Consider the following 10,606-nt stretch of genomic DNA (forward strand, 5'->3'; position numbering starts at 1 on the left):
ATGATGATGATGATGATGATGATGATGATGATGATGATTATAATGATGATTATAATGATGATGATGATGATGATGATGATGATGATGATGATGATGATGATGATGATGATGATGATGATGATCATAATGCTGATGATGATGATGATGATGATGATGATGATGATGATGATGATGATGAAGATGACGACGATGATGAGGATGATGATAATGGTGACAATGAAGACGATGACGATTATGATTATGATGACTTTTTTTTTACAGTCTACGATGGGCTTTGTATAATTATGATTTATTTAATCATAAATGGTTTTCAACGACATTGGTAAGTGTTAGTTTAACTTACCATTGCCATCTGGATATATTTTGTCATAGCAGTCGAAGATGTCTTCAAACTGTGTCTTAAAACTTTACATAATAAGCTATTTGAGATTGTGTACTTTTGTATAAGGCACTTAACCAGTTCACTGCTATTTTCTAGAAAGGCACGTATTTCAAAATTTGGCCAAAAAACTAGTACTTCAAATATCGACCGTTTTAAATGACCCTCATCTTGGCAAAAACTCTCAAACCTGGGACGTGAATGTTTCTTTCTAGAGTACGACAGTTAACTGATTAAAACAAAAAAGTAGTCCATCAGCGCCCCGATGGAATCGGAGTTTATCCCGGTTTCTATAGCGTGAAACGGACAATAGCAATTGCTAACTACCCTTTGGATAGGACGCTAATCTATCGCAAAGTACCTCCGCCAGATCAAATCTAACAGACCCAGCTATCCAATCACTGGTGACTGGGTCAGAAAAAATCTCGACTGCACACGGGATCGACCCCCCCTCCCCCCCTCCTCGAAATGGACCGTAAATACATGCCTATTACAGACCTGCCTAGTACTACGAAAAATTCGTAGAAATACGAACTTTTTGGCTCCGGCTACAGAGCTGTATAGGTCTCTTTGACTCAATAAATCTTGTTGAGAAGGAAAGTTTAGAAAGTTCTTAGAACCTAAATTCAGGACTTTGGAGCATTTTTGGACCATGCTGAGAGCAATTTAAAGTGCATTTTTCTCTTTCTTTTTTCCCTTGGAAACTACGATTTTTTTAAAAGGCACCTTTGCTATTATCAGACGATTATTTGGGTGTTATCTTTTCACATTTAGGAATTTAAAAGGCATTTCAAGTTGATCTAGACAATTTCTAGATAAAGATTGGATAAAAACAACGATTGACACGATTGTGACATAATGTTACATTTCTTTGCTTTGGGAGCTCATTTTTTTATTATTTCAGAAATATATATATATATATATATATATATATATATATATATATATATATATATATATATATATATATATATATATATATATATATATATATATGTGTGTGTGTGTGTGTGTGTGTGTGTGTGTGTGTATACATATATGTATATGTATGTTTGTATGTATATAAGAGAGAGAGGGAGAGATAGATAGATAGATAGAGAGAGAGAGAGAGAGAGAGAGAGAGAGAGAGAGAGAGAGAGAGAGAGAGAGAGAGAGAGAGGACTGTGAATGCTCATAGCTTACCAACCAGATCTACCTCGAAGAAGTGTGCTTAGGGCGGTTCCAGGCTTAGTCCTCATGCTGAAGGTAGGTAGAAATCCGCTTGACTTGTCATCTTAGTCATTGCATAAGAAAGACGGTGCTGGGGATGATGAGGATGAAGATGATATGATGATGAATACCGTAGGGGATAGAAAACTGGAGGAAAGAAGAAGATAAGTAGATGAATAAATAGACAGCCAGACACACAGGAAGAAAGGTAGGTAGATAGGTAGGTAGGCAGATAGATAGATAGATAGATAGATAGATAGATAGATAGATAGATAGATAGATAGATAGATAGATAGATAGATTGTGTCGACATACCACTAGGACAGTTAAAGGCTAAAATTGCACACACACACACACACACACACACACACACACACACACACACACACACACACACTGCATTTATCAATTTTTTTAAAAGGCTGTAGGATATTCAAACTAGATCGTGTTACTTCAGTTCCCATAATTTTGCATCTTTTCATATATGGCAGTGAATTAATGAAATTGGATATTTATGATGCAGGCACAACAATCAAATTTAAGAAGGAACGAGTAGACATGTGACTCTATGACGAGGAGACAGATGTCGTCCTATCTTGTCTACAGGAGGGGAAAGGAGATTTATAATTTTCAATGCGAGAGCAATCTACATCGAGCACGGTTTCCTCCAACTCCTCGGGACATGCAAAACAGTTCGCGGAAACCGTGTCCTACCATCAAAACTTGAGAGGTAAAGAGGCTCAGCAGTATGGCTTTTGATTCGTATCCAAAAGGTACGGAGTTTGACTATCAACCGTGCTATGTGGCCTTTAGCAAGTCACTGATTACTTTGTGGCGGTTCGCTGCGACTGACAAGCGAGTTACAGTCTTCCTTTGGAATAGACCATAAGACAAATTTCCTATTGGGCATGAATAAAGGGATCTTTATTGTCTATTTACTGTATTGATAGGTTTAGGGAGAAAACTAAATACATGACATGATTCAAGTGGTCGGAGTGGAGGGGGGGGGGGGGGGGGGCAGAGGAAGACGTCAGTTATCACAACATTTATTTATCGTCATTGCCAACCAACCATTAGCAAATAATGGCGCGTGGCATTGAAATTGGACGAAGTGCTAAGAATAAACAGATATGTGTTTGTTATGTAAAATAGCGATGGGGTGTGTGAGTGGCTGCGGCTGTGTGTCCCTTTGTGTGTAAAATAATGTAAACAAACACTAGCAATTCAATGTTCCGTTGCCGCTGTAAATATACACAGTAGAGAAAGACGTAACTGTCCAGGTCACAGTAAAGCATAATTCGTTGAAATCTCCGGGGCAAAATCAAAAACAACAAAAAAATAACCCCAAAAAATACAATTTTATTTTATTTTTTTATTTCAAATTTTTTTAACGTTGACTGGGTGAAATAAGTTCGAGAAAAAAAATATTTTGAAGAAGGAATAGATTGATAACAAAAAATAATAATAATGACAAGAAAAAAATCGGGAATGAGTTCGAGGAAACCGTGTGTTCGATGAAACCGTACTCGAGTGTCGATCAAAAGTAAAGACCACACACACACACACACACACATCATCATCATCATCATCATCATCATCATCATCATCATCATCGGTATCATACTGAGAGAGGACCATTCATTAAAACGATGGGATTTACTGTTCAATTAATTGTACTTGCTGCATCTGAAGTTTGGACCAGTCATAAAATGGATTTTTAAAAAAATTGTCGTAGGGTTTCGGGCCCGAAACGTTTAGGTTACGTATTTTTTCGTTTTCTTTCTATCTTGTTTTTGTTTTGCCTTCGGTTTGTTTGTTTTTGTCTTTAGTTGATTTTTTTAAAAGATTTTTTTTGTTTGTTTGTTTTGTTGGTTTATTTGTGTTTGTTTGTTTTAGTTTTGTTTTTTCTTTGTTTTTTTTTTTTGGGGGGGGGGGGGGGTTTGTTGTTTTTTTTAAATTTAAATTGAATTCAGTGGAAAGCGACATAAAAATTATGTAACAACAAAAAGAGAAAATAAGTCGGCATTTCAATCGATATTAACTTTTAATAACCAAGCATTGGGTTTAAATTCTTATGACAACAATTAAAATGTGGCTTTTGTCTCATGAATTTCAAACACGACGCTTTTATAGGCTTTTTTGAATACACGACACAGCTTCATTCTTATTGCCACATACATCCTTTGTAACGATTCATATTGTGAGGGGACAATAAATAGCGCAACAATATTTTGCTAATATATTAATCTCTCAAAGCGGTTATGCCATAATATGGTTAGGGAAAAATTCGTGTTGAATCGTAGTCCTCATTAACTTATTGAAGGAACGAAATTGACATCATCAGATCTTTGTTATTATTTTTAGTCAGCCATTTTGATGTTAAGATCTCACTAAATTAAATTATATCAATCAGACTGTAAACGGTCAGGGATACACATAGTTTTGTGTGTTGGTACGTTATATCCGGCTGGCGAATTTTATGAGTATTTTACCTAAACGCATAGCACCAATAGTCTGCTATTATGACTTGTCTTTTAACGTCATTTATATATTAACGCATCACCGAGTGAATTGTCGTTTATAGTACTCAAGGAAACAAATTAATGATCCCTTTGGTTGAACTATTTAATACATACAACTCACGATTTGTTGTCTTTTGTGGACATAGACTTGTCTTTTGATGTCATTTTTGGTCAGTGTCAGGCTGCCAGTTTACAAAGGCTATGGTTGGGTGTAACGAGATAGAGCGGTGGATTGTCTCTGCTTCGTACCCAAAAGTCTAAGAAACCTCCCGGGTCGCGCGTTATGACCTTGGTTAGTCAAAATCGCCCTAGCTCACTTTTAGGGGACTACAGCTGGTCTGCGGCTAATGCCTGGGTTATTCCAGTCTTTCTCTGGAGATAAATTAACGAAAGGTTTATTTTGTTTTATCTTTTTACAATTTCTGCCCATTCGAGACGGAGATATACACAAAAATAATGAACTGGAACGTACCCCACTCGACCCAAGTGTGAAAGGGTTCCTGGCTACAGGCTGAGATGAAATATAGTGTAAGCAAGAGTTCTTATACATAATGGCGTCTTTGGAGTGACTTGTATTAAGTGACATGAAAATTTGATTTCATGATAAATGCAGGGAGATAAATAATTAGGCAATTGAACTGAATACGTATTAAAAAATGCACCAACTATGACATCCTAAAAACAGAAATAACCAACAAGTTTTTATCATACCGGGGTCTCGATAGCTCAGTTGGCAGAGCACTTACTTCACACGCAAATGGACCGAGATCGATCCCGGGTGATTTTTTTTTTCTGACCCCCCCCCCCCCCCCCCCGGTCCATACAGCAGCAAGTGGATAGCTGGGTCTGTAAGATATGCCGGAAGGTACTTTGCGATAAACTATCGACCTATCTAAAGGATAGTAAGCAATTGCTATTGTCTATTTCATGTTATAGAAAGCCGAATAGATTTCGGTTCCATGGGCTTTGGTGGCCTTTTTTTAATAAATCTTTTTTACACCACGTAGAACAGAATTTAAAATTTAAAAAGTCTCTAGCCCCGTTATTTTTGTGATCATAGTTAGTCTTTATCATGACCAATATTATCACCTTTATCATCAATATGGCCATCTCCGTCAATGAAAGTAATATTGTTGGTTTTTTTCAGTTTTACTGTTCAATTAGTAGATTATCTATAATTGTAACATTTATTTTCTTCGAATTGTAAAATTTAATTTTCTTAAAATTCTCGTGTCAGCTGTCTTGTAAACCGCCACTGAACGCGTTATATGGAGATTGACGCTCTATAAATGTTATTTATTTATTCATTAATTATTTATCTATTTATTTATTTATTTATTTATTTATTTATTTATTTATTATATATCTGAGAACTGAATGTATTCTAATGTACTTTTAAATTGATTAACTTGAACTCATTAGAAATGGATAGTAGGTTCATCATCATGAATTAATGATATTGGTAAATCTATCCCTACAGTAACATAGAGATGAAATTATGTGTAGGTAACTGTGATCCATCGCGTAATCCTAGTGTTATTTATTATGTGGGAATAAACCTGATGAAGTGTGAAAATTACAAGAATTAAGGCATTTTAGTTTGGCTTTAGTTTTATTTGTCTTTTAAATTTATTTATTTATTTTTGTTTTGCATTTTTTTGTTGTTGTTGTTGTTTTCTCTTGTTTCCTTTTTGTGGGGTTTTTTTGGGGGGGATTTTTTTTTTGGGGGGGGGGGGGGGGGGTTGGTCTTGTTGTTTGTTGTTCTGATTTTTGGTCTTCTTGTCTGTTTTCTTGTTTTGTTTTGTTTTTCTTTGTTTTATCTTTTGATTTTATTTGTGTGTTTTGTTTTGTTTTTTGTTTCTTTTTGTATCTTTTTGTTTTCTTTTATCTTTTGTTTGTTTTTTCTTTTCTTGGTTTGTTTTTGTGGGGGTTTTTTTGTATCGTTTTGTTTTAATGATTTTCAATTTTATAAATATTTTGTTTGCTTTGTTTTGTTTTTAAGTTTTAAGAAACCAAACTCACGCCATTAATGGAGACATCTATTTAAGTAAATCCTATAATTTAAGTTCAACATCAAATTTACAGTATCAGGTTCAGACCGGCATAATACCGTTTTGAGACGATTGGTCACTAACATCTACGGCGCCAACTCAACCATGTCCAATATTTTCACATTGAAATAAAACCGTTCAACCTCGATGTGATAAGATTATGATAATGTATTCAAATGGTTTCAAAGGAAAGGTTTGATGAGAAAATCTAAATTAAACAATGAAAAAAATAACTACAGCTGGTAAGTAATTCATGCAATGCTCTATCCTTAGGCTTAGCGCGAAACTCAATTTATTTCTCACAAATTATCAGTTAAAAGACAGCCCAAGCTGCAACGCTAAACTTTTTCAAAAAGAAAGGAGAAACAAAAATGTGATTCTGGCTATTTTTCTTTACAAAGTTTTGTTTTGTTATTTGCCGTTTGGTTGGTTAGGATTTGTTTGTTATTTGTTTGTTTGTTTAGTTGGTTTGGATTTGTTTTGTTACTCTGCTGTCTTTTCTTTTTTCTTTTCTTTTCTGAGGGGGGGGGGGGGGGGGGGAGAGTATGTATTGAACTGGACCATCTTAGTAATGAAAAAGGTCTGTTTAAATGGGAGACTTAATAATTCTGGAGTATGAAATGGAAAATACTTGATTGATTCGAACCGGCGACCTTCGAGTAAAAGATATCATGCGCTCGTTCCTTGTAAGTCCAAATAATATAGGTATAAAGCTTTACAATATTTTCCTTTACCCCGACGAAATACCCTACTGACGCGATGGGTCACAATTAACAAACGAAAGGACATAAAATTATATTAGATCAGAGTGGTAAACATTCACGGAACAATTAATTATTGTAGGTCGTGTTAACCAAAAGTAAACAACAAAGGTGACCAATGGCCTCAAAGCGGTAATATGTCGGGACAATGAAGATTCTGCCTGAATCTCGAAGAAATAAATAACAATACGAACTGAAATGGAAGCTTCAATTTATTAAACAATGACAGATAATCAGGACGTTTCGGGTTTTCCCTTTATCAGCAAAACACGATGAATGAAATACTAAGGAGGAATTCTCACATCTCGCATTCGTCATTTGTGTTTTGTTGACAACGGGGAAACTCGAAAAGTCCACATCATCTGAGTTTGTTTGTTTTTTTTGTTTTGTTTGATAAATTGAAGCTTCCATTTCATTTCGCATTGCTAGTTAATATGTAGGAATGAGCCTGATCCTAGGAATTCGATTTTGAACTAACGTATAGAATATGAATTATAATGAATAACTCCAATAAGAAAAGTGATTATTTTTGCTTGTTTTATAAACTTCAATAAACGTGAATGTCTGCCTATAATCAGTTTTTACTGCACACTCCATTTTCTTCATCGATTTCATTCCGACATAATACCCGATAGAGGCGATGGGTCACAAAGACAATCTCCGATGTGGTCTGGGGAAAACCCTCGATGGATGTCACCACTTCATTTATCCACATGGATTATCATTGGCCGTCGACTTGCCCAGCCATGACTTTCCTGCCCCCTGGCTGATCAGCAACACCTCCCACATTCCCATCACCCCCACCCCCACCCCTGCCCACCTCCACATGCTCTCTCTCTCTCTCTCACTCTCTCTCTCTCTCTCTCTCTCTCTCTCTATATATATATATATATATATATATATATATATATATATATATATGTGTGTGTGTGTGTGTGTGTGTGTGTATTCCAAAGTGTGGCAAAATGAAAACTGAAGGTCTCAATGTTGAAATATGTTTTCAGATAAAGAGATAAAGAGAGAGAGAGAGAGAGAGAGAGAGAGAGAGAGAGAGAGAGGAGAGAGAAAGAGAGAGAGAGAAAGAGAGAGAGAGAGAGAGAGAGAGAGAGAGAGAGAGAGAGAGAGAGATGTTACATAAAGTAAAGAGAAGTGAGGAGACAGACAGAAACACAAAAGAAGAGACAGAGGGGGGGGGGGGGGGGGGGGGGGGAGCCGATAGAGAAATTCGTATAATTAAAATTCATCTTGACCTCTCTCAACCCATCCCCCATCTCTTCTACTTTCCAAACCCTCAAAAACACCTGAGCAGGGACTGGTCAACTGACCATATATTTCTCTAGACCGAAAAAAAAGAAAGAAAAAAAGGACTAAACAGCTTGTTTTAATTTTAACCTGAAAAGCATCATTTCATTTATTAACACGTTAGGATGACCCTAAATTGTTATTTTTTAAAAGTCTTAAATGGAAGACATCTTATATTACAGGAATCAAAAAGATCTCAGGTTTAAGATTATTTACACTTTGGGATATTCTCAATTTGTCAATTCATACATGGTGTAAAATTGTCCAACCAGCTAAAACAAGAAAAGTTGTTTTGATATTGTATGGCAATAAAAGAAATGGTAAGTGACAGCGAAGACCAGCTGTATCGTGGCCATTACCACGGCCTGCCTCTCAGATGAAGAGGGGAAATCAGGCGAAACAAGTAAAGAAAAGGCGTAATTCTTTTTTCACTTTGGTGAAAATGGATCATCATCGTTTGTAATTAAACACGCGGCATGGTTAACACTAAAATTGGAGACAAGCAGAGCAAATCCGGTAGGGTGGTTTCCAAAATAGACATACAAGTTATTTCTGAATAATCTACATTATAAGTAAGGGTAATATTATTTGATCTGTCAGGGACAAACTTGGTATTCAACAGACACGGCACATCTGATGACCATCAGAGGTCTGATCCGCCCAAAATTAAATAAAACATGGTGCGCAAAACTCGTATTGTAGACTTCGGAGTTTTGATCCGCCGATCGTGAAAATCAAGGCTCCAGAGATTTGATCCGCCGACCATCGATATGGTTAATATGTAAAGTGTTTTGGGACTTTGGGTGATAATTGGGAGTCCCAACTAATATAATAGTTCATGTCTGCATACTTTTACAAAATTTTGTTCATAAAATAACCTTTCGGACCATAGACCAAAAACTCAATTTTCATAAAATACGACATGGGCAACTTTTCCCTAGAACGCCTGACATTTCCAAGGCAGCTTGTCGTCTTTTCCTTTGTTTTTTTTTTTTTTTTCAGGTTTGATTAATATCTTAAATATGTTTAATATATTCAATATTTTGTGAAACACAACGCTATCAGAAATACAAAAATTTGAAATTGAAACATAACAAATCCTTAAAATTTCGAACACATTTCCGACCATAGTTCAAATCTAACCCATGGCGCGTATGTCCTTTTATTAAAAGGCGACAGTGCTATTCCCTTCATCAAATGATCACTAGTAGTGACTGGAGGCAGAAAGCTCTTGTGACAGACATAAAGATGAATGGATCATGTCGCGGGAGGAATCGGGCCCTGAAAAGTAAATTTCGAACGAAAATGAAAGAATCCATTTTTTTTTCCAATTTTAGTGTAAAACAATGTATTTTGTCCTTCACTTTACATGATATAGGGCAATATCCATCAAATTACTGAAAACATTTTAAAACGCACAGACATTAATTCAATTCTACTATTATTGCCTGTGAATTCAATTCCCAAAACCCAGTTTACCCGACATGGCGCCGCAACATGTGATGTCAGTGTCCGTCCATGACACACCCATGTCAACCAGTTAACTGTCGTACTATGGAATAACACGTAAGTTTTAAAAATTGGCAAAGTCTAGGGTTTTGTCTAAATGAGGGTCACTTAAATCGATCGAAATTTAAAGGACGAGTTTTCCGGCCAAATTTTATAATACGTGTCTTTCCAGAGTACGACATTTAACTGATTAATCCCAAATACTAATAGCAAATTAAAACCTGCATTATGTAATAATGATACAATTATTCACTTACCCCGATGGGCAAAGAATATTTCACATCCAGTTGTCTGCGAGTCACGTGTATTAAATAATTTATCATAACCCAAATTTACTTGATGGAGCGAAAAGTCATTAAAGTATATTACATAAAATCTTATCGGGCAATGAATACACATCCCAAACACAAGCGAACGGGTTACAATGTTGTATTAGCACCAATATCGAATCATTTCTGAATATGCTTAAAAGTATAATAATAAAACGCAAAATGAGGGCTTATTAATTGTCATTGTTGTAATAAAAATATTTTGTGTTGCTATGAGAACTTTCAGCTACAATAATGCGACGACAACAACAGTCATTTATTGTAGCCAGAGTCACGAAGAAGTGACAAGTGTAGATAAAACACTATTCTTGAGAGTTGCATAGACTAGTATCCACCAATGAAATACAAAACATGCAAACTTTGTTTATATATAGCTGTGAGTTTCGCCTTCCACACCAAACACGGAACAAAAGCATCATAATATCCTTGCAAGGAAGTTATATCAGCCGGAAAATGCCGAGACGTATACTCGTAACAAGCTCAGAGAAAAAAAAAAGATACGGTTTTCCTAGACCAACAAGGATCTAAAATTAATAATGTAATA

At 35.8% G+C, this 10,606-nt stretch overlaps 1 protein-coding gene across 10 annotated transcripts in view; it reads right to left on the reverse strand.

Annotated features, from left to right (window-relative positions):
* LOC144965587 (uncharacterized) overlaps window positions 1-10,606 on the reverse strand; it is a 212,852-nt gene that overhangs the window by 127,565 nt on the left and 74,681 nt on the right. For 5 of the 10 annotated variants that reach the window (XM_078901101.1, XM_078901091.1, XM_078901090.1 and 2 more), the window contains one exon: window positions 1,562-1,679. The exons of 2 other annotated variants lie outside the window; for them this stretch is intronic. The gene's annotated coding sequence lies outside the window, so the exon portion shown is untranslated. Of the gene's footprint in view, window positions 1-1,561; window positions 1,680-9,990; window positions 10,477-10,606 lie in introns of those variants that run through there. 3 more of the 10 variants (XM_078901098.1, XM_078901106.1, XM_078901092.1) reach the window with 3 other exon arrangements.

This window comes from Berghia stephanieae, chromosome 2 (assembly GCF_034508935.2).
Source record: "Berghia stephanieae isolate SIO BIC M18660-M18661 chromosome 2, UCSD_Bste_1.3, whole genome shotgun sequence".
Taxonomy (NCBI): domain Eukaryota; kingdom Metazoa; phylum Mollusca; class Gastropoda; order Nudibranchia; family Aeolidiidae; genus Berghia; species Berghia stephanieae.